Source organism: Haliaeetus leucocephalus, unplaced genomic scaffold, assembly GCF_000737465.1.
Source record: "Haliaeetus leucocephalus isolate CR32 unplaced genomic scaffold, Haliaeetus_leucocephalus-4.0 Scaffold656, whole genome shotgun sequence".
NCBI classification, from domain to species: Eukaryota; Metazoa; Chordata; class Aves; order Accipitriformes; family Accipitridae; genus Haliaeetus; species Haliaeetus leucocephalus.
The window spans coordinates 7,160,786-7,184,051 of NW_010973092.1; the positions used below are offsets into that span (position 1 = coordinate 7,160,786).

Genomic DNA, 23,266 nt, shown 5'->3' on the forward strand with positions numbered 1-23,266 from the left:
ACAACATATTCGAACTCTCCACCCCCAATCCAAACCTCACTTCTGTTTTGTTTCTCCATCCTCCCTTCTCCATCTTAACTTCTCTCTCCATACAAGTTCTTGCAAAGTATTTTCAGGAGTCGGTATATAAACTGTGATTTGATGTCTCTCCCCTTGGCTTGTCTTCCCTTTCCTCTCCCCCTGCCACAGCAATCTCTTCTCCTTCCCCAGCAGGGATGCCCTGCTACGTTGTGCAAATTCCTTCCGAATGGCCAGCTCTACAATGTGGCCTTTTTGACAGCTTTAGCTCAGGTCCTAGTCAAGTTGTATCTCAGTTACCGCAAAGTTCTTCTAATTCACAGGTCTGACCCTGGCTGTCTCCTCTGTGTTGCTTGAGAGAGCAGATTTCTAGCAAGACACTTTGACCATGTCACCCTCAGCCATTGAGTAATCTCTCTGGTTCCTCCCGTCTCACGGCAAAGCCCCAGGGTCAGGATTCCTGCGGAGGATCTGCCATCCATGATCACCTGCCATCAACTTCCTTCTCTAATGGCTCCTGAGCATCTGCAGTTCCATGATTTATCTCTGTGAACAAGGTGTATCAAAGAAGGAACTGGATAGCACATACACGATTAACGAGGATGTAACTTTATTAGTGAGCTTTGCAGAGCTTGTTAAAGGATCAAGGCCTGTTCTTTTCAAAAACTAAGTGCATGCTGCTGTGTGTGCAGTTAGGGGTTGAAACCAGGGATAAGCTAAATATAGATGCATATATTTCCCCTAGATATCCCAGGAGATCTTTATCTAGAACTGTTTCTTCCTCTTTTAAATTTAAATTATATATCAAGTACCTGCCAGTCATTTGGCACATTCCTAATTTAAACAGGGAAGACTTGTTTTTCCAGACACTTTTTCAAGACTCATCTCTTTAAAAGCCAGAACTAGTTCAATTTATAAGTCAAGTCGAATGTTAGGAACAAATTATTGGAGTCTAACTAACTATGTGTCATATTCTCTCACTGAGATACCTAATTACCAATAAATACAAAGCTGTAGATGACATACTTCCTTCAGATCCCTTTTTCCTTGGTAAATAGATGCCAACCATCCAGCAATTTCCCTGCTGTGGTCATTACTTTTTGAAACAAACAGTCCGAAGCTGAAGTGAAAGTACAAGAATTTGTAGAGAAATCAACACAATTTGGATTTGACAAAATTCAAACTCATTTTTTTATGACATCATTTCACTTCTAGGAAATACAACATGTCCCAAATGCACAGCAAATGAAAGAAAATCTTGGAGGACAGGGCTAGGTGATCCAGAAAGGCAAGTGGTTCCTTCTGAGAAGTTGAAAACCATGTTCTTAAAAGCTCTGCATGTTACTTAACAATGCTTAAGAGTTTTGCAGCATGTAGGGACTTGCCTAGAGCTGCTCCCTTCCAACATTTTCAACTGCTGAACCTGGAAAGAAGATGTATGCACGCTGCGTGCGCGTGTGTCTGCTAGGACTGTGGAGCAGGAAAAGTCACATACAATTCAGAGTAGAATAAGGCAGCAGAATGAAACAGCAACAAAAAACAGTGCTGTTCACGAACAGCAGAATTAATGAAGGTGATCGCTTTGTATCTGGGCTAATTGACTTTTTAATTGAATTGTACTGAAATGGCAATGTGAACTCAGCTCTTATAAGACATCAGAGAACCCACAAGGCAGAGATGTTATGAACTCCACAACCACAAGAAAAGCTGGAGCTAGAGCACATGCCTTCTTGGGCACCAGCAATTCAATATGGGAGGATAACCTTGAGCAAGGAGTGGGTTTTCTGGTGTTTAACAAGATGCAAACTTTCTTCTGAATCTCTCCTGGAATGTCCTTAACCTCATTCTTCCCTGTAGATTTCCTGACACCTAAGAAGGGCTGCACTTACATTGCTGTTTTGCCCTCTGTGGGGGCATTAGCAGGGTTTTACTCCCCTGTCCAGCTAATTATTTTGCAAATGCTGTCATGACCTCATATTTCTGAGAGCTTTGCTCTCAATTACAAGCTGGGCTGAAAGCAATCAATGGCTTCAGCAGTTATTATGAAGGACGGAGAGTACCTACGCACATGGGGCATGAGACAGAAGCCTCATTTCCTCTGGAAATGATCTGAAACTTTGAAAGGCACAGCCAAAACCTAGGGAGAATTTTCTAGAAGGCATCACTATCAACTTTTGAAGTCTAACAGTTTGTCTTTGTGGCAGGACCCATGCCCAAAGCCCCAACATTAGCACAGAGAGCCTGTCGTGTCCCCTGACAGCAACTGCTCTGAGACGTCCTATTTCATCACCTTTATTACTGCATGTGCATCTGCTTGGACAATTTCTGTACCAATACTGCTGGGAAATCCTATCATTGTTGGAACAATTCCACACAAGCCCATGTTTGTCCTCTCTTATTTTATCCTTTGGTGAAAGAATGACACAGAGAGGGTTGGTCACACTAGTGTCCTTCAAGAGTTGACCTATTCCAGTTGTGTGTCCTGAGGATCCCAGATGAGCTCACAGCTTCCCAACCCGGGACGGGAAACCATCACCTACTACTTGTAGCCTGTTGTTTCTTCTTTAGTAGGTTGCACTGGGAAACGATGACACACTGGCTATCTTGTTTCTCTTTCTCCAGCATGGTTTTAATGTAATTTGAAGAGTAGTAGATCTCCCAGGAGATAACCATGCAGCCCCTGCTCTGTCTCCTGCTTCTGGGATCATTTACACCATATTCACAATGCAAAACCATCCAGAAGTGGGACTGGGACATTTCCAAAGGTCATGGTGAAGCTCAAAAGAAAAAATGGGGCACAGTGCTCTGAACGGAGGGCAAATCTGGTTCACTACAGCCTTGGCTCAGCTCCAGGGAAAGTCCCGTTGGAACCGCCCCTGGAAGGTGTCAGTAATGAACTAGCAGAAACGAGGTGGGTTTCTATGGCTCTTGTACTATGGGTGGGAAAGCTGTGTATAACGTGAAAACAGCATAAAACCAGTTTACTAGCCCTTAAAATCCCAGATGTAGGTGGCTGCCAAGGAGGGGCAGTGCTGCCAAGCTCAAGGGTCCTTGCAATTGAGTTCAAGGATCTCAATGTTGAAATGGGGTGAAATCAACTGCACCTGAGAGATTTTTTGTGTTGATTAGGAGAAACATTTTTACTGTTTTTCTGAGCTGTGCTACCCCGTGTCCTTGTGCTGACAGTAATTAGTGTGTGATGCATGGGACCTGTGGCAAGGGCCATACCCACTTCAGGGCTGCCAGATCAGCTGCAAGCATTAAACACCTAAACACCCTCACCTGCTTCTGGTCCCTCATCATCATGCTATCAGTTATTTCTACTCCTGAAAGCTCTCTGCTTCTCTCTTTCATGGCTCCCCTAGGCGTAGATGCCCTTCTGGAGCTGGTTGCACATGGGGAGGCAGATGTGTTGGAGAAAGCCCATCAGTGGGATGGAGCCAGGAAGGTAAGGCATGCTCCTGACTGAGGGAAATACCAGGGCATCATTATCTGGTGATTCAGCCTCCTCCCCTAATCACCAGGCAAGGATCAGAGAGCCTGGAGGGGCTTCGCCCTCAGCCCTGTAGATGCAAGCTCCCCACAGAGCGAGTAAACACTCTGTGTATCTCTAATCAGAGCCTAAGCGTGCGTCTAAATTTAACATCCAAATTGTGATCCTCTGTCAAAGACATGCCCGAATCTGTTGGTTTGAAATGAAGGAACAAACACAGCACCGAGGTTCAAAGTGTGTGCGTGGGGAGACTGTGGAGATGGGTGATTTGGGGGGATTGGTGCAGGGCACAGCTACTCTGGCTGCCTAGGGCGAGAGGTTGTGGCATGGCCTGGGGGGGTCCTCTGGGGGTCCTCCCGGGGGTCTCCCGCAACGTGCGGGCTGCTGTGTTTGTTGGCCATGTCGCAGAAAAGTATGTCAGCCTGCCACAAAGTAGGTGTGGCCCCAGCCCCACCTTTTGATTCCCTTCAAGAGGAGCATTTAAAAGCAATAAAAACCCAAAACCCAAAACAAGGCAAGTGCTGAGTGCACCAAGAGCAGCATTCCCCTTGCTAGCTGTGGCAGGGGCTTGGCCCAAAGTTTTGAGACCAGAAGATAAGGAAAAAATCATAATTTTCATGGGAAAATAAGGACAACTCTTCCCTTATTGCTTTTTTGTGAGCACACATCCCAAACCTTCTTCCTCTTTCTTTCTCTCTTGCTCCCACCTCTGTTCTCCCTCCCTCTTTTTCTTCACTTCAAGAAACAGTCGTGTCCCCCCTGGATAGGTACCCATCAAAACCGTCCCCAAGCACATTAATGCCTTTGTTGGAGGCTACAAGCACTAGGAGCTGGGTAGGAGAAGGGAGGTGTGCTTGGTTGTTCGAATAATCAATGATGGGGCAGTTTAATGGTGGGTCTGAATTTCAATGGTCACTGGGGAATAGAGACAGAGAGCAAAGGAAGTAAATCATATAAGATGGTGGGTGCAAGGCTTTGGGAAAGTGGATGGGAGTTGGGATTCTGTCGTCTTCTGGCTTGGGTGGTAGCTGAGCAGAAGGGGTTCAGCTACAGTTGGGGCAATATCCTTACAGCTGCCTGCCAAAATAGGATCAACCAGAAAGCAGTCCCTGGGTATTTAATGTTGGGAAGTCATAGATTAAAAAGTGTGCTTCTTGCACAGGTGTTGAGCCATGTCTGTGAGATGTTTTGATTCTCAGTACTGAAATAACCCATGTACACCCTGTGCGGGGGCTGGGCTGCTTGGTTAATGTTTGCCCTCTCCTCTGCTGTAGCAGTGCTGATGGGAATTAGATCTTTTTCCATTTGGTGCTTTGCTTAGTTTTGATGAGTTCCCTGCCAGTTGGTCACAAAGCAGGGCCTGTGGGGCTTGGATTCTGTGGGGAGATGGGTGTTTTTTGAACTGTTTTCTTGGACTTTGAAAAACAAACAAACCCATCCCTTCCCAAGCCATGACACGGAGCGGTTCCCATGATCTTGTCAACGTTTGTCTGAATGGGATGCTGAATCCAGGCTAGTGGCTGGCACTGTCCTTGGAGGTCCTGCTCCTGCCTTCGGTTGTGCAGTCTCTGCTTGGTTTTGCAGTGAAGCAGAAGTAATACATCCTGGAGGTACTACACAAAGCCAGAAAACTAACGAAAAGAGCCCCTGAAGTTACGGTGTTTCCTTCCTCAATGTATCTCGGGGTTTTCCAGTGCCTGTGGATGGTTTTCTCAGGGCTGATGTTTGCAGAACTGTGTTTTGCACCAGCCTGCTTGGGGGCTGTGTTAGTGTGGGTACGGCTTTTTGCTAGACTTGCAGATTCCACCAGGGCGCAGTTGGGCTGTTCCTTCCCCATCTTGACTTGCCAATCTCCGAATGGCTTGGACAGACCTTTGGAAATTGTTTCCAGATTGCTAGACAGCCTGGAGCAAGGAGGCTGATGGTTTAAAACCTGGTGCCTTTTACAACCGAGGTCTGCCCTTGCTTGGAATGACCTGTGAAATGCTGCTCCTGTTGCACAGTGAGTGGCCCATGGGCAGGGCCCAGACCCATGCTGTAACAATTTCATGGTTCAGCTCCGTTCCTGGTGGTAAAATCGCTGTGTGCTGATGGGGTGGGCTGTACCAAGGGCTTCTCATCTGCAGAGCCATGGAAAGCCATGGGAGTAATAAGTGTCATGCTGGTGCGTGGAGCAGTGACTCTTGCTTGGACTGCCCAGCATGGCAGGGGGTCACACACATGTCCCGGAGCAGAATGAATACAGTCCTACAAGCACCATGGAGATGCTTCTCCCATCATCTGCCAGCTGGGCCAGGCAGGTGCTTTAACCCTGGGGAGTTTGGGTTCCCTGGGGAGCTTGAACTGGCAGCCTCTAAGGGGTGTTGGAGAAACAGAGACTCTCTTGAAGGAGTTTTGGGGAAGCCTATGAGTCATTGACTTGTGTGGGGCAATCTGGGCCCCAGGTTGGTAGGCCTGGCATGATGCTGGGACACCCATTTTGTCTAGTCAGGTTGCCTTGCTGCAGGAGTTGGTAAAAAATGCTTTGTTCTGAGACAGCACTGCATTCCCTGGGTCTAGTCTGCTGCAGCCAGTGGACCTGCAAGGGGTCCTGCTAGGACCACTGTTCATGGCTGACAGCGGGAGTGTGGTAGGATGCTGTCCCTGGAGTGGTGAAGGCAAATGTGGAAGACATAGTTGCACAGGAGAGCGGGATGGTCTTCCACATGGGAAGGGTGGCTGGGAAGTGTTTAGTTACTCTGATGTCCAACTGTGCCTTCCCCATACAGCTGCTTTTGCCACCTTTGTCACCGTGCCAGTTGTTCACAAGTTGGATATTCAGATCCAGACTGGCTCTAAAAGGCACCTTCCTCCATGACATCTTGCTGTGGCATCCCCCAGCCAGCCGCTCACCTCCTTCCCCCTCGGGTATCTTGCCCATTGCCCCATCCTCGTGGCTTTGACTGTGCCCTGCTGCTCTACCTGCTGCCCTGGTTTGCTCCTCCACTGGAGCAAGCAGGCACTATGTGTCTTTGCCTCCAAGCCGTTCTCTGCCCATGAGCAAGGCATCACCTTGTACGTGAAGCTGAAGGCTTTCTCTTGTCACCTTTCCACCTGTGATATGCATTTCTGTCCAGTGCTCTGTGAGGAAGCCAGGGAGAGCCTGATTTTGTACTGCTGCCAACACCTAAGCCTGGCTCAGATATGTCACATAGCTGAGGTTTCTCTGTCATTGTTGTAAGCCTCCAGGAGCTCGTCTGTTAGGCACAGAACTTGAACAGACTTGAACTCCCTCTAGAGTTATAAGGGTCAGTGATCTTTATCTGTCTTGGCGTTGCAACATCATTCTAGAGCAAGAGTTAATCACACAGCTCCAGAGCTGTGAAGCCCTCAGTGGGGGTCTGGGGTCACTGGAGGAGGTCAGGGGGGTGAGAGAACCTTGCAGTGCCAACTGCCTTGCTGCTGGCTCCTGTCCCAGAGAAAGCATGACATCATGGAAGTTGACTTGCTTGTGCCAAGGACAGGGGAAAGCATCCTTATACATTATTCCTAACGCCCTTCCTCTGCTCTCCCATGAAACGATCAGCTGCTTTTCCCTCCTCACTGATCGCTTCTTGCTCTCCCCAGATATTGGCAGCAGGGGGGTAAATCCTGCTCATGGTCCAGAAGCTGCCATTGCACAGGTAACCAGGGAGGTGTTGGGGGGTGCTGACTACCTCCTTGGCCAAGGAGGGCAGCTAGGACAGCCAGGAGACAGGGAAGAAACAGCAGATCCCACTGGTGGCTCTGATGGGACTGGGATACCTGTTGCTTGTGAAAAGAAACAGCCCTGGGGGCTGGAGGCGGGCAGTGCCAGTGGGAAGGAGACTTGGTGGGAGCTGCTCACCAGGCAGGGTGCGAGGGGCCCAGGGGCTGGGCACCGCGGTGCAACAGCCCAAACCTGTTGGCACGAGAGCCAGGTGCAACGTGCCAGGTACTCACGTGAGCATGCCCCAACTCTGCTACTTGCCAGGACTGTGCACCTCTCTCTCTGGGATTCAGCTCCCATGGAGGCTGTTAGTGCCAAGGGCCACATACCTTGATCACTACAAACTAGCTGGCCGAGCAGGCATGCCGTGGCCATCAGCACAGGCTGTGAGAGCCCACAAGGGATCCCGGGCTCTTTCCTGATTGCTTTCTCCTGCCAAAACTCATACTGAGCCTTTCACATTTTCCTCATGCTTGGGATGCAAATTATCTTGCACTGATAATCATTCCCCTGTCTGCAGACTGCTGAGGGAAGCTGGTGTGTGGGACCACATTATCAGTCCTCCCTGTTACCTTTTGGATCTACTGGCCAGTTTCAGCCAAATTTAACCAGATAGGTAAAGACTTGAAAGGAGTTAGGTTTGCACAAGCTTGTGAAAAGCAGCAGGAGAGAGAAGAGAAATCCAAATTAGGACTCCCAGCTGGAAGAAAAGGCTCTAATGTGAGCCCAACCCGATTATTAGACATCAGAGAATCCACACAAGAGAGACCGCCCCAGGCAACCAAGCTTCATGAATTCTGCTGCTCGCAAAACAGCTGTTTATTTAGGTGCTGCAAAGCCTGTGAGATCCCTTCTGGGATCCCAGCACACAACTCCCATCTGACCCACCAGAGCTGGGAATCCAGACTGGGCTCAGCTCCCACCCCAGCCTGGAGAGAAGAGCCGTTCTGCCCAGTGTTTGAAGGGGCTCTAATCCTGAGCTGTCTGTCCCTGTAAGTCCTCATCCGCACCTTAACTCAACCTGGATGCTTGCAACAAGGACATTGGCTACATCACCTGAGTGCCGGTAGTCCTCCGATACCCTTTCTGCGATTCCCTGTGGGGAACATACATGTTAGCCTACGATCAGTAAAATTTATTGGGAAGGAGTCCAAGAGCATCTTGGCATGAAGAGCTGGGTGAGGGACTGTGTGCCCCACTGGATGCAGGTGAGGAGCCCCGGCGCTCAGCAGGATGTGGACCGCTCGATTTCTCTCTGCCCTGCAGCGCAGCCCTGGCCACTACGCCTCCTCCCTCACCTTTCTCTCTCCTACCAAGCAATTCTCATTCACCCGCAGACCTGTCCCTGCACTGAGACGAAGATCTTCTCGTTCCCCTGCCCAGCACCCTGCTGGTCTTTCCCTTCTGGTGCCTGAAGGTGAGCACGGAGAGCAGCTTTCCGCTCTGCCTGCAGCCTCTTTCACTCTGTTGCCATCTGTCTGCCTTGCGCTGCTCCTTCCCATCCCTCTCCCCTGTTCAGAGGCAGCGTAAGGACACAGAGGACAGAGAATGAATGAGATGATCAGGGCACGATCCTTCCTCGTAAAAGGATGCCTGGCCAGCATGCCAATAGCTGTGCCACAGAAATTCCCTGCAGCAGACATTTATTGAATGCAAAGAGATACCTGCAAGCTGATAGAAAACCTTCAGCTCCCAGATCTGCCTGCTCTTGGGAAACCTGCCTACGGCAGCCCACCTCCTCTGCTGTATCCACGGTGCCATACAAGCTGATGCAAAGCCAGCTCCTGGCCTGGGGAGCTCAGGGTTTCACAGGAGAAAAGATTAACCCCTGAGACAGGCATGTTTGCCCAGGCTGGTCTCATTGCCACAGCGTGTCCTTGTGTCCTTGTCAGCTCTCGTTACACTCCCAGCACAAGGTGCTACCTCCCACTCCGGACTGTCTGCTGGAAACGCATTTCCGAAAGCTCTCGCCATCGCAACGACTCCGCGGAGCAGGCAGTGGTGTGCAGACACTGCTTGCAGCACCTGCGACAACCAGATACCAGGCTGGGCACACAGTGTCCCTGTCAACCTGAGCCATATGGAGTATCTATTCATGGCATAACCAGTGTATCCCAGGCTGCCTGAGTCACAGCATCTATCCAAGGTACAACCCGGTCAGTCCAAAATAGTGCCACAACACAAGAACATCAAAATAACCATGCTTGGCCATCTCTCTCCCAAAATGGCCAGTTTTGATTGCTTAGTGGAGGAGCAGAAGAAACAAGGCACATGTAACATGTTCTTTCTCCCACTTTCCAGCATCAGTGCAAGTACACGGTTGTTCTTGGGCTGTTGCATTTAATAACCGCCACTGGAGCTATCCATCCCAAATGGATCGAAACCTTGTTTGAAGCCAAGTACACTTTTGGCCTCTGCAATATCCTGTGGCAATGTGTTCCAGAATTTAATTATGCCCTCTGTGTGGAGAAAAAAAAAAAAACCAACACACAACCCTACTTCCTCTGGTTTGTTTCGAACCTGCTGCTTGTTCATTTCTGAGCTACAAACCTTCCTAACAGCCCTTGCAGCCTGCCCCTCCCTGGAGCTCCTTCTTCCAAGAATTAGGAAAGAAAGTTTCTTTGCTAATAAACCAGTACCTGCCCCATTGCCAAGGAAAAAGTGTGGTTGAGAGAAAAATTGCTTGCTCAGCAAATCAGCTTGCTAATAGACAATGGAGCATCAGTGTTGCCAACCCAGTTGAAAAAGAAAAAAAAAAAAGTCTGAGGGTATTTAATCCTCTTATGCTTGCACATGATACAGAAGAAAGCCCACTACTGCTCGAGGTGCAGCTGCACTTGCATACTCCACACGTGGCAAAAAAACAAAGCGAAGTACGCGGAGCAGGGAATGCCATTTCTGTAGCATGGAGGTAGCTGGAAAGATCCTCTAGGACTTGCCTTGGAGCAGTTGGCAGGAGCGTAGGATGCAAAATGCATTAGTTTCTAACAGATGTTTGATTCCAGGTGTTACACCTCCTTTGAACTCTCCCTTCGTACATGAATGATGCTTGTTTGTTTGGAGGGCTGGGAGACGCACTGGTTTCTGAGAGCATTAGGATTTGAAATACGTTCACGGCACAAGCTGTAGCTAAGGGAAAAGCTCAGGAGAGAAGCAGATCCTGCTGTGCTCTCCCCTCCGCGGGCAGGGTGGTTGGGCTCGCTTTTGCAATGTTACGGAGCACGTTAAAGCGCAAGAAGCAGATGGGGAGAAGCAGAGAGGCTGAAGCCCCTGGCTGGGTTAGAAACCTCTTGCCTGCTCAGTCCCTCAGGAACCCCAGTCACTTATCAGACAGGCGGATGTCCCTGAACTGTTCCTGATAAGGTGAGGTGTGCTGTGTATTAGACGATGATAAGGGTGCACAATACCAAGCCCGGTGATTTTGCCTCCCCGAATACCAAGACAGCCCAGCCTTCCTCAGGAGCCCGATACAGACTGTTTGCTTTCTGTCCCGAGGCTCCGATAACCTCCCAGGTCTCTCTAGCTGACAACCTGGAGAGCCGTGGCAGCTCCCTACATATCCCATGCCCGCTCTTTGCTCCCCTGAGTCTGGGGCAGAGGATCCAGGGCACCCGGGGCGAAGCGGGAGCCCGTCGGCCGCAGCCCTGCCTGCCCCGGCGAAGCTGCTCAGCTCTGGCCACCGCACAAATGGAGTTTCCACTCGTCCTGGAAACCCTCGGCCCTTCGCAGCGGCAAACCCAAGCGAGCACCAGCTTTTTTAAAGAGTTTTGTCCAAAGCAACCCCTGTTGTGTGACAACTGATCTTTGCCCCTCTGGAGTGCTGCACTCCACCAAGTCTGCCTTTAATTCCCCCGGGAGGCTGATTAGCTGATAACTGCTGTTTGGAAGGGCCCCATTTGCTCCAAGTGCCCAGGCCTCCCTCCCTGCATTTTCACCTCTTTTCTCAGCGCCGAATATGTACATGGGAAATAATTTCTGCGCGCCCTGAACTGGGACTGGATTTGCTCTGGGATTTCATCTTATTTTGCCATCAGACACCTGACAGTGAACAAAGTTGCACTGATGCAAACACGGACACGTTTACACACGCGGTCTTGCGCGAAGCAGGGACAGTGGCTTTTGCTTCGGTTCCCCGGCTCTGCTGCCTGTCACGGAGGGGACCAGGGCAGGCAAGGAGCTCTTGCCTGGCTGTACAGGGATAGAGGACTGGGAAACACCAGCACCGTGCCTACGCTTAGAGATCACCAAAGCACAGCTGAGTTCGAGGTGACAATGGAAGCGGCTTAATGGGGAACACAGGAGACAGAGCTTGGAGCGGTACCGCATCACTCCAGTTAGGTTGTATACGGCCAACGACTGAGCCTGCAGCTGGACGCCATCGCTGCTCCTGCAGCAGCACATCCATTTACTCCAGCACAAGCATGCTCCCTGCAGAAATCCTGCCCTGTTCAGACACCTGGAGCCCTTCTCTGTTCAGCCCCTCCTTGCCTGCCTTGGTCAGCAGTGTGGCTTTCCTGTTTGCTACCTGGAGCCCACCTGCTTGCGCTGGCTGCAGCATGCTGAAGTTTTCCACCTAAGACCAGATGCAAACTCTGTGCAAACGTGGCTGAAGCTTTTCCTGGCTCCTTCCATAAGCCCCCATGCTAGGGCTGCCAAAGGGGAGGAAAAGATGAAAGGCTCTCCCTTTGCATCCCAAAGCCCTATCTTTAGGATAAGGCTGTTTCCAGCAAAAGTTACTCGCATGCAAAAGCAGTTTCATGACTAAAGCAGTTTCATGACTAAATCTGTGCATCCTCCATGCCTTCTTCCATTCATGCTGTACAGACTGCTCCCTGAGTCATTTCAACTTCCCACACCAGCAAGCAGCGTGCCTTACCTGTTGCAACAGGAGAGAGACCTCTCCTGAAGTTTACTGCCTCTCTGCTCTCGCTGCTGAAAATCCTCTCCTGCAGCAGCACCTTGCTGGCTGCCGGGGATCCATGGTGCTTGCAAATCAGAGGCGAGGGCTCAGACAAATTCCTGCAAGGAGCGATTTTGCTGGCTGAAACTCCGGCAGCACAGGTTGAGAGCAGCGAGGGAGAAAGTTGCAGGAGGTGGAACTCTCTTGCTGAAGAGCCAGCCCTTCCGTGACGGACTGGAGGAGGAGGAAGAGGAGAGGCATCGCCTGCTCCCTCGCTGGAGAAGTGAACTTGTGTGTGTGTGTATGTCAGAGCTGGGCAAGGACCCAAGCCTTAGAGACAAATAATTGCAGAGCTTTTTACTGTTAGATTAACTAATATTGCCATGAAATCCAGGACCTCAACTGCAAGGGGGGGGGTGGTGGTGGAATATGTCAGGTAAATCCCTCCAACACACCTGAAAACCCAAAGATTGTTTTTAACTAGCTGCCAGGTGGGTGTTGCAAGGAGGGATGGGGAGAAGGGGGTGGGGGAAACCTGAATCTGTCCTCAGAGCAGCTGCGTGTGGAGAGACACTTTGAAGGTTGTTGTTGTTTGTGTTGGGGGAGCCCCCAGAAACCCCAGCTGCCGCCAATAAGCCCCAGGGTGCTCGGTGCTGTACAGGCAGAGGATGAAAAGGTGGTCCCTGTCCTGAAAAGGCAGGAGACAGAGAAAAGAGAGGGAAGTAGCAAGGAGAGATGGCAGCATAGGGAGACCAAACATTGTACCAGAGCTTTGGGGGATTTTTCTTGGCAGAGGAAGAGCATCCCAACACTGTGGGTGTTGTTGGGGGCTGGACAGAGGGGAAGGGACACAGCCCCTTCTGTGGGTGTTCCTTGTCACGTTGGCTAGAACATGGGCAGTTGGTGGGTAGCTTCAGTCCTCTTTGTCCCAGTCCCCTTCCCCCTCCCCTCCTTTTCCCCCCAACCCTCAGTACCCCCTTTAGATTGCAGTGGGGTTTGAACAGACACTGGGGTAGGTCTCAATGTGGGAAATCAATGTTCAGGTTTAGGTGAAGTCGTCCCCCCCCCCCCGCCCCAGAGCATTTTTGCAGAGGAAATGACCAGAAAGCTTTCTGTATGGTTTTAGGAAAACAAAAACAAGTAAAGAATATGAAAACTGGACAATTTTAACTTTAAACAGTCTGAATAGGTGCCTAACTGCTCCTTTTGAGGCTCCATGCAGGGACAATGATGGAAGCGAGCACAGGAGCAGGTAGAGGAGAGAGACAGACTCCATTAGCACCCAGTTTGAGGAGGAGTCGTTGGTGCAAACTTGCACCTTACTAGTCACCAGCAAATCCTCCAGGACAGCAGGTTGTGAATCCTCCAGCCACACATACAGCTTCAACTGGAACTTCTCTCAGACTGGACACTGTCAAATTAAATCACAGGACACCAATTCCTGGGAAAATCCATGTGATTTCATGGTGCAAATACAAAAACTTGTGAGGAGGTTGACGCATGATATATTGGACTATTTGGGGTTGTTTTTGGAGGGCAGTGAGAGCAATCTGGTAAATTCACCAGAAAATGCAGTTCTGATGGAATCAAAATTGTTCAGCATTTTAGATTAAAACTAGTGAACAGTTCATACCAAGAACGAGAGAGGAAATTTGCACAGCATGGTGAGACTGAGTGATCTCCCTGGGGTCACCCTGGGACAGTGCTGGGTTGAGAACTGATCTGCTGGCTTTTGTGCTACTAATGTTCTTATTGGGTGCTCTCCTCACAGCATCTTAACTCCACTTGGAAAATGACTTTGATTTCAAGCTCATCATGATCTTTCAGAAATAGTTGGAACGGAATGAGAAGGAGGCATAAATCCAGTTAGATTTACATGTGCAGCTTGTCCATTTTTCCAGCTGTTTTAGTCAGATGACTTGTAAGGGAACTTGCGGGGAAGTTTTGAGGAGTATAAAAGTGATAGTAGAACTAATAGTACCTTGAAATTGCAAATCAGCTCCTCTTCTTTAAGATGTCTCATGAGAGGAGGCCAGGTGGCCAGTCAGTAATGGCAATGGGAGGTGCATTTGGGAGGAATGAAAAGAAAAGTTCCTTCATGCAGCTGTGTCTCTCACAGCCATGGAAGGCGAGAAAATCAGGTATTGGTGGCTGGATTTCAATGGGGCTGAGGCAGGACTCAGAACAATACTTGTATTATACTTAGACATACCAAGGTACAAGTGAGCAAACCTCTGGCTTCAGGGCATCAGCTGATTGCTACAAGAACCAGCATTTCCCTGTGTTTGGAGCCTTTCAGAACTGGCCAGGTGCCTTGCTCCTTTCGCCTGCATCTGGAGCAGCGGGTAACCCTGGAGACATTGGACTTGGGGACTTGGTGTCATCTAGTGTGGCAAGGCATGAACTCTCAGCTAGCGAGGCTAGCAGTGCTGATCTTCAGCAAGGCAAGACTATCATGCCACCCTCAAGACAGCTCTCCTTTTTGCACTCACTGCTCTTCCAGGTGATCACAGAGGCACTCTTTCTGTCCCTTTTCTTTGCCGTGCTTTGCTGATGAAATGCTGTTTGAGGAAGCTGCTTCTCCTGGAAGAGCCATGTATCAGGCAGACCCTCCAGAAAGCTTGGGCATAAGCTAGGGATGGTTATTACCTGATCCTCTTACAATATATGTACAAATGCCCAGTGAGCACAAAAGCCACTGACAACTCCACCGCATTGCCAGCAGGTTGGTGACACCAGGTCTTCCTTTCCACAACAGTGGCAGAGCATGGTACCAGTCTTGTGGGCTGCAGGGGGCTGCAGGGGACTTAGTTTCAGTTCTCAGAGAAGACTTTACTCCCTGGATATGGAGCAGAGAAACATCATATTAGCCAAACAGGTGTAGCTGGAGAAAAAAAAATAGACAAGCTTTTTGGGTACACAAGTGAAGGAGGACTTGATTGTCCAAAAGTTGGTCCATTTTTCCAAATGTACCGGATGGTTTAATAAGAAATATTGCCTTTCCTAATTAAATCATGGCACTGGGGTGAGCAATGCTTTAGCTATGGAGAAGAGACCCTCAAATCCTCAGATTATAGTTGGTTAGGACACTAAGATCATAGAAGATGGACTCTTGCCTTCCATACAAGGGCAAGCAGGGGCTCTTAGGGCTCATTTGGATTGGTTACCACCCCAGTGATCCAGGAAGGGAAAGAAGCACAGGAGAACTTCTCCTGAGGTCCAGCTGTTAATTATCTATCAGTGGTGGGTGAGAGCCTGGGACTGGTGAAAACGGTCTGGATCTGCCTTCTCAGCTCTCCTACTCAGCTTGAAATCAGGCTGGGTTGGGAAGAGAAGTGTTGTGTTTGTCCCAGGGAGCAGCTCCTGCTTCTGCAGAAAGGGGTGGGTTGCAGAATTACCTGTGGTTGCAAGGAGAGAGGATTGGCCTGGCTGGGTGAGCTGCGCCAGGAGGAAAGAAAGAAGGAAGACAGAGCCGTGCATGATGCCTGGCTTTGCCCTGAGCGCTGCTTCACACCACTCAGTCAATCAAACAAGCCAACAAAAGCTCCATAAGCTGGCGTCAACATTTCATGCCGTCATGTCCCGCTGCCGGGATCTCACCCCGTCGGATGCAATGGGCCCTTTTCCAGGGCACGGGGAATGTCAGAGCTCCATCGCTTGGCTGGCAAGGACGCTCCTTTCTCCCTAATCACGGGGAGAGATTTCATTTCCTGGTTCCGCCCAAGATCTCCATTTGATAAAGCCAAGATGTTCTGCTGTGGGTTAGCTGCATGCAAAGAGTTTTGCAGAGAAGCAGCATGTTCAGGCTAGGGTAGGGAAATCACTACGGGCCTCTCTGGACCGACAAGAAACACTTATAGGGGCCTCACTGCCAATGGCTATACCTACTCACTGCCCTGGGGACCAGATCTGCCTGCCTCCCGAACACATGCCTGCAGGCCCATCTTCCAGCTCATCCTCCTAAACACGTGCCCTTCCTGGCCAACACTTGCAACTGGCCCCGCCAGAGCATTGCCTCCATGGTTCTGGAGGTCAGGGCAGTGCTGCTGAGATGTGGTACTGGGGTGGTTCCCCAAACCCTCCTGCACTCAGAAACAGACTTGATGGTTCTACCCCCTTTATCATCCCTGCTGAGGGTTTGGCACTCTTTAAGCGAGCTGGCCCAGCTAGGGACTGAAATGCTCCAGCTTTGTGGTGAGGGTGGGCTCCTAACCTTGTGGTGGGCACTTCATAAGTGGTCCCAGCTCCCGTTGCTCTCCCATGGTGCCTGACCTGATTTATCAGGCCACCTCCAAATCTACAGCAAATGTCCGCTCACTGGTGTGCTGGGATCTGACGGCCCCCAGGCAGAGCCAAGCCAGACTGAGAGTTACCTCCCTCAGGGAGAAACAACTTCTGTTTCCCCTTTGCAAAAAGGAGAGCCGGTCCATGGGTCTGGCCTTTGAGCCTCAGCATCTACTATGCTGAAATGCTCTGTGGGTATGTTTGCACGGGAGCGTGCAGGGACTTGCACGGGAAGGGGCGATTATCTGCCTGGAACAACAGCAGCATTTTCCCCAACAAGCGGGAGCGTGTGCTGGGGGAGGGGAGGATCCAGCCTTGTGCAGGAATCAGCTCCCTGGGCTTGTGTGTGCACTGCAACCTCGTTGACCAGCGCTGATAATAACCCTCCGTGAAGCTGCTCAGATGAGTCAGGATGGTTCCCGTGGACCTGCAAACCACTGTGCAGCTCCCAGCTGGGCAGAACACGTGGGGGAGTGAGGCAGGTGCTGTCTGCAGAGAGGGACAGGCAGGTTGCATCTCTCTCATCTTCTTCTTCTGTGCCAGGGGGCACAGGGTGGATCCATCTCTCCCTTTGCATGGGACCAAAGGCCCTGAACCACATCTCTTTGTGCAAAACTGATTCTCACTCTGAGAATCACCCTTTTTACCCAATACAAATTTGAACTGGGATTTCCATAGAGCAGCTCTGCATTACTGTGGCCTGAGGTCCAAGAGGAGTCCAAGAGGGTTTGACTCAGGCCACCCATCATACTTAGTTTTGGGGATAGAGGCTGGTGCAATGCAAACCACTCCTTCTGGTCTCCCCAGCATCCAGTGCAGGCTCCACTAAGATGTCTTTGGCTTTTGAGGCTGATTGCTGGGTAGTCCCTGCCCTTACAGGCACAGAAGGGCATCACCACAGAGCTCATGCTGGAATCGGGCCCCCCACTCTCTATGGTGTTGCACAAGGCTATTGTGTGAGACAGATCAAACACAAGGGATTGCTAAGAGTGAAGGACACGAGGTTGTTGGCAATGTTGAAGCAGAATCCAAGTCTCTGCGGGCCCTTTGTGGGGTCATAACCACTGCTGTGCCGTGCTCCTCTCGTTGGCTTCCCCACCAAGGATGATGCACACCAATTCTTACAGGGTACTGCTGACAGGTCCCTTACCCCTTTAAAAGAGATGAAGTCATCTGCCTCCGAAGCCATCTGGCACCAGGACAGAGTCAGAAGCTCAGCGCAACAGAAGGCTGGGATGCCAGCCCGCAGAGGGGATGTCATTGCTCTACAGACAGATGGGACCCTGATGGGATGGGGTGAGATGCTGAGCAAGACCGCAGGAGAAGGTTCATTGTTTCAGGGAAGGCGATGAAGACCCGTCGGCAGAGAGTACCGGGAGGTACCACAGCTCCGCTTCCATCGTCCGTTCCGAGCGGAGCCCCATTGGGAGGCGGGAGCTGCGCACTGTCCTCCTGGGAGGGCACGGGCTGGACCACTGCTCTCGTCATGGGATGAGCTAGCGAGTCAGCGTGTCTCCTCCTCCCCCTCCATCCGTCTGCACGGAGCAGGCATTAGCTCATCTCAAGCCAATCAGTCTCCACCGCGTGCCGGATGACTGATCTCATCGTTGGCTGGGGTGGCGGTGACTGAATCCGGAGCAGCTGTGTGACTGCAGTCTCCGCGGGGCGGCCATCGGGGCAGAGCGGGGAGAGAAGCCGCCACATCCCTGCGAGGCATGGGGAAGTGACCTCAAGCAAAACTGCCCACCAGACCTGAGCAGGTGATATCATCACAGCGTGCTGGGGGACGAGGTGAAGTCCTTGCCGGCGTGCCCAGAGGACAGCCTCTCGCTTCCAGCTCTGGCAGGAGGTTTCTCTCTTCAGTTTCTGAGGTAGCATCACTGGCCTTCCGTTCCCAGAGCCTCTTGTATCACAGACTCCTTAACCCTCCTAGCTTAATTAGTTAAGGAGCTGGTGCTCTTCACAGGACTTCACTGGGTCATGCTATGGTCCACCAGGAATGTCCCAGGCCACCATAAGTCTTTCTGAAGTTACCGCACTGGAGCCCCTTCTCCCCACCACGCACTGCGAGGCATGGTGGCTTCCAGTCAAGGCAGGGCCCCAGCAAGTCCCTCCTCGTGACCTGCTCCTCAGGAAGGAGCTGGGGCTGTGGTGGATGGATGAACGCAGACATGCCTTTCCATCATCCTGGCTGAGAAACCAAGCTTCAGCTTGGTGTTTGTGCAGGAGAAAGAGATTGGTGGGGGTGGCAGTGAAGAAGGGTGGAGGGGAGAACATGGGAAATGGTTGGGTCTTTGCTAGGAGGTGGGGAAAGAGGACAGCGAGTTAATTTGTCTGAAGGGCAGAGCAGGGATGAGATGTTAAATTACAACCCCATAAGTTCAGGTGTCTGTCCAGGGGGAATGAGCTGTTCCCAGAAGATGCCTCTCTCCCCTCACTGGCCCCACACAACTAGCTTAGACTGGATGTTTAACTTTTAGTCCAGTGCACTGGGTCGTGTGTTGGGGATTGTACAGGCACTGGGGGATCAGGCAGAGCGGGGGGCTGCCTGCTGTCTTCCTTCAGTCAGAGGTCTCCAGTTCGCCTGGCTCAAGCAGAAACTTTTCAAAGTGGAGGTTAATTTGCAAGTAGGGAAATAACTTGCGTTTGTTCTGGTCTGGCCTGAAAAATCCTGGACCACTAACTCTTTTCCCTAGGAAAGACCACTCCCCTCCTGCTTTAGCTTGCTTTGGGAAAAAAATTCTCTTCTACTCCAGCCCTGATCCTTTGTACCCTCTTCTCCTTTGAACAGCAGTTTGTAAATGTTTCTCTATTAATCAATTGCCTCAACCCCAGATTTTCCTGCTCCCCTTTCAGATCTTCACCGTTGACCACTTCTCCTTCGGCTTGGTGCCGAGACCTGACGTCCAGTCATGCCTGGTGGAGAAGCCAGCCTGGAACTTCCTTGCTCCAAGGGCATTATAAAGGGGTGCCTTTGTGCAACAGAGCCTTGTACCAGGAACATAATCCATGTGATGATTATCTCGATACCATCCTCACTGAACCACAGGAGCCTGAGCCAAAAGAAAAATTTAGAACTAAACAGCTCTTGTTTACAGGAAGCCAAAGCACAGTGTCTGGGCTTGTACCAGTGTAGCAGGAGATGTTGCTATTGTCTCAGACTGCAAAATATTGATGGATGGCGTGTCCCTGAGATTTCCCAGGGACGCTGTGGGAGCAATTTCCCTAATTTCTGAAGCATCTTGCATGGCAGCCCAAGGGGAAAAGTGTTTGCTTTGGCTGAACTGGACAATCAAGCAAGGGTCATCAACTTTATTGACTGTTATGTTTGGCATGATCACTGCAGGCTTTGCAACCTATGCAGCACTCTTTCTGTGTCAGTATGGAGAAAGACAGGGTCTCAGCCATGTTGTAAAGGGCAGTGGCCATCATCGGACACAGCACCAGCAGCCCAAATCTCCATGAATTTGTACGACTGAACAAATCCACTGTCCAAACTCCCACTGATTTCTCACAGGGTATCAAAGAAAAGGAGACAAACTTCTCTCCCAACAGTGAAGCTACTTTTCTGGGGGTATTATTGTCTTCCTTCTGGGTTTACAAAACTGTGGTCCTACAGGCAAAAAGCTGGTGGACTGTTCTGCAGAAATGGGTGAAGAGCCTCATCTCCAAGGCTTGTCCTGCTCTGGGACAAGACAACAAAGAACTGAGAGAGAAAATCAAAATGGCTGACTGCTATCCAGATGTGAGGGAGGGCTTGCCCACATCTGGCAGGGAGTGTTTCACAATGGGAACAGCTTTCCTCAGCCCTCTGCACACAGCTGGGGGCGGCTGTTGCACCCACAAACAGGATGGTCCAGTTCCTGTGGAGGCAGAAGATCTGTTTGGCCAGTTCGATGAGTCAGAGAACACTTACCAAGACCTTTTTGCATCAGGAAATGTGTTTTGATGCAAACAGGAAGAAGTTAAAAAAAAAAAAAAAGAGTGAAAAGTGAGAGAAATACGGATTGCAGAGGCATTTCCCCAACCCAAACAGCAAATCTTAGTGCTGAGGGATACCATCCAGCCCAGTCAGGACAGTCAGTTTGGGATTCACCAGTGACCCACTGCCTGCTTTCAAGCGAGCCACATTTGCTAACTGCCCATGGACTTACAGGTAAGACTTTGCCCATCTTTGAAACGCTTTGTCCAAGCACTCAGAGAAATGTTTGAGAGGTTTCCCCTTGGACTTATGCTGCTGGTTTTTATCAGTCCTGGGCTCCTTCCCGTCGTTGCTGGTGTGTGGGGTATAAGGACATGTGTAGGGCTGACAGTCTTCTTGGTAAAACACTTGTGATGAGAGCAGGAGGGGCAGGGCATCTCTAGATGTTGACCTGGGGCCACCATATCTCCTAGATGTCTGTCATGTCCCAGTGCCTGCATCCTCCAAGGGAGGCAGGGGCATCTGTTAACCTCCTTTTCATCGGTGGGGAAACTAAGGCACAGAGATATTCAGCTATACTTACAAATATTTTAAGCCAAACAGGGATTAGGTGGGTGAGGGGGAGCAAAGGAATGGAGAAGGGGCCTGAGGACTAGGAGGTTTGGTGGGACCAGAAGATACAGGCTACCAAAGGGCTACCTTGGGAAGGTGAGCCTGCCCAGCCTCCTTTGCAGAGCCAAACTCTCTGTTTTGTCAGGGTTAGCGAAGGTGATTACCTTGTCACCCTGTCCAGCAGATCCTTCCACAGGGAGCTGGGCATGAGAAATCAACTCAGCCGCTTGAGATGAAGGCTGGATACATTACTGAATAGCAAATACAGTGTCTTTTCAGCATTCCCTCTAAACACAGATTTCCTGCTTTGCCTTGAATCTGTGAAAGATGTGTGCAGTGAGGCCATGCATGGGAAATGGATGAAGGCAGCAGGCACCTCTGCTTTGCCTGTAACACCAAGCAACGTGGCCCTGAGAGGGCTGCAGAGCAGCTCCATGGTGCCAGGGCTTTGCTCATGATGCTGGCCCTGCCCTGAGGTTGCGGTGCCCTCTAAATTCCCCCAGAAAGGAGGTTTCTCCATTTTCTGCTATGTCAGGGTTCTTCACCATTGATGTTGGGTTGGGGCTTTTGCTCTAAAGCAGCTTTGAGTCTCCACCCTTCCCTCCTCCCCCTCTCGTGCAGTTTGGACATAGCATGAGCAAGAGGAAGGGTCGACCTTCATTAGAATAAATACGAGAGGCAGTCTGCCAGAAAGATAAACAGAAAAAGGGCTGAGTGAGAGGTGTGGAGAATCCCCAAAGCTGAGGGGCTTTGCATTAATTATATCAAGCGTTTGAACGGCAAAAATACCCATCTCCATTTTCATGCGCGTTCACTTTAAAAAAAAATAAAAATCCTGCTTAATTGCTCCACTTAATTCATTAAAGGATTATAGCAAAGACTAAAGGAAAAAAAGTGAAGTATGATGGGTGGTTCTGGCATCCCGCTCCAAATTATCCGTGCGTGTTTTGGAGGTAGCACAGGGTGCGAACATGACTCCTCCACCCAGCGTTCCTGCTCTGTTCCCAGCAGAGCGGGGTGAACCCTGGTGCCCAGGAGCTTGAGCAACCTCGACCACTGGGACAGTTGGGTATCAGGAGCACAGCCCCAGGCACTCTTCCTTGCTCAGCAGATGAAAATCCTCCCCAGTGCTTTGATGGCACCAAGTCCTTTGCAGGAGGCTTTGCTGAGACCTCAAGGCACCCTCCAACCTCTTTACTTGGCTGCACATTTGACAGATGCTTCTGACCCTTTGACAGTATCCAGTACAAAGCTGTCCCATTAACCAGGGTTTTCTTTTTTTTAACAGAGCTGAAATGCTGCAGCAGAAAGCTGTGATGATTTTTGCAAAATGTCTTCTGTATTCATTTGCGCTGAGCTTTAAAAGTAAACCTGGGAGGCTGGTTTATCTCTCAGGTGCATTTTTATTTGAGTTCCCAACGTTTAGAGGTTAGGCTGATGTATTCCATGCTGGTGTGGGTCTGCCTGCATCGCCTCTGGGCAGGGACCTTACTGGCAGAAAAAGGGTTAGGAGAAATGGTGGCTGGTGCAGGTGGGGAGTTTGCTGCCTGATAAAGAGGAGGGGAGTGGCTGGCAGGAGGTTAAGGGCAGGAGCAGGAGACGAGATTGTTCATCACTTCTCTGAGAGTGTTTTGGTGTGATCAATGCTGGGATGGAGTGGTGGCTTTGGAGCAGAAGAAGGATAAGGGTAAGTCCACTTTGGTGGGACTAGCTGTCCTCAGGAGTGGAGGAAAGTGCTGCCACGAACAAAGGGTGTGGGGGATCTCACAACGCAATAGGAATGGGGCTCGGCAGCCGGAGCATGTATGTGAAACCACCTTTAAGCTATTACTTTGTCCTGGGGAAGGCTTGTGACTAACAGCCCTGAGGGACTGTGTTTTGGGGTGAGGCGTTTGGGATGCTGTTGTAGGGCCCCTGAAACCAGATCACACCCCAAGGAACAGTTTATTTGCTGAAAAGAGGTGGAGGCTGCCTTCTGTCCCGCTCCTCACAGCTCAGTAAAGGGCTTGGCCTTGGGAAGTGAGGCTGTGCATGAGGAGGCCAGGACAGCATGGCAGTCCTCGGTGTGGACTTCCCATGCTGCCCGGAGTGCATCGCCTTCCCAAATCAAGCTCCTGCAGGGCCTGAGGTCACCATTTCAACACTGCCTCTTCCCAACTGCCAGCGTGCCCTGAGCCAAGATGGGCTGGGGAGGTGGAGTGAGGTATTGCAACCTGTTCCCTCTAGCAATGACTGCGTACACATGGCTCGTGAGCAATAGCAGGGGCTGTTCCGAAGCCGGGGTTTGGCCTGAAAGGGGACCAGGGCATC

General features: G+C 50.6%; 1 protein-coding gene across 1 annotated transcript in view; it reads right to left on the reverse strand.

Moving 5' to 3' along the window:
- The window catches only part of FAT2 (FAT atypical cadherin 2), a 58,687-nt gene extending 46,517 nt beyond the window's left edge, over positions 1–12,170 (reverse strand). Inside the window, exon 1 of the mRNA XM_010578954.1 lies at positions 12,115–12,170. The gene's annotated coding sequence lies outside the window, so the exon portion shown is untranslated. The remainder of the gene's footprint in view (positions 1–12,114) is intronic.
- Positions 12,171–23,266: the final 11,096 nt, after the last annotated feature.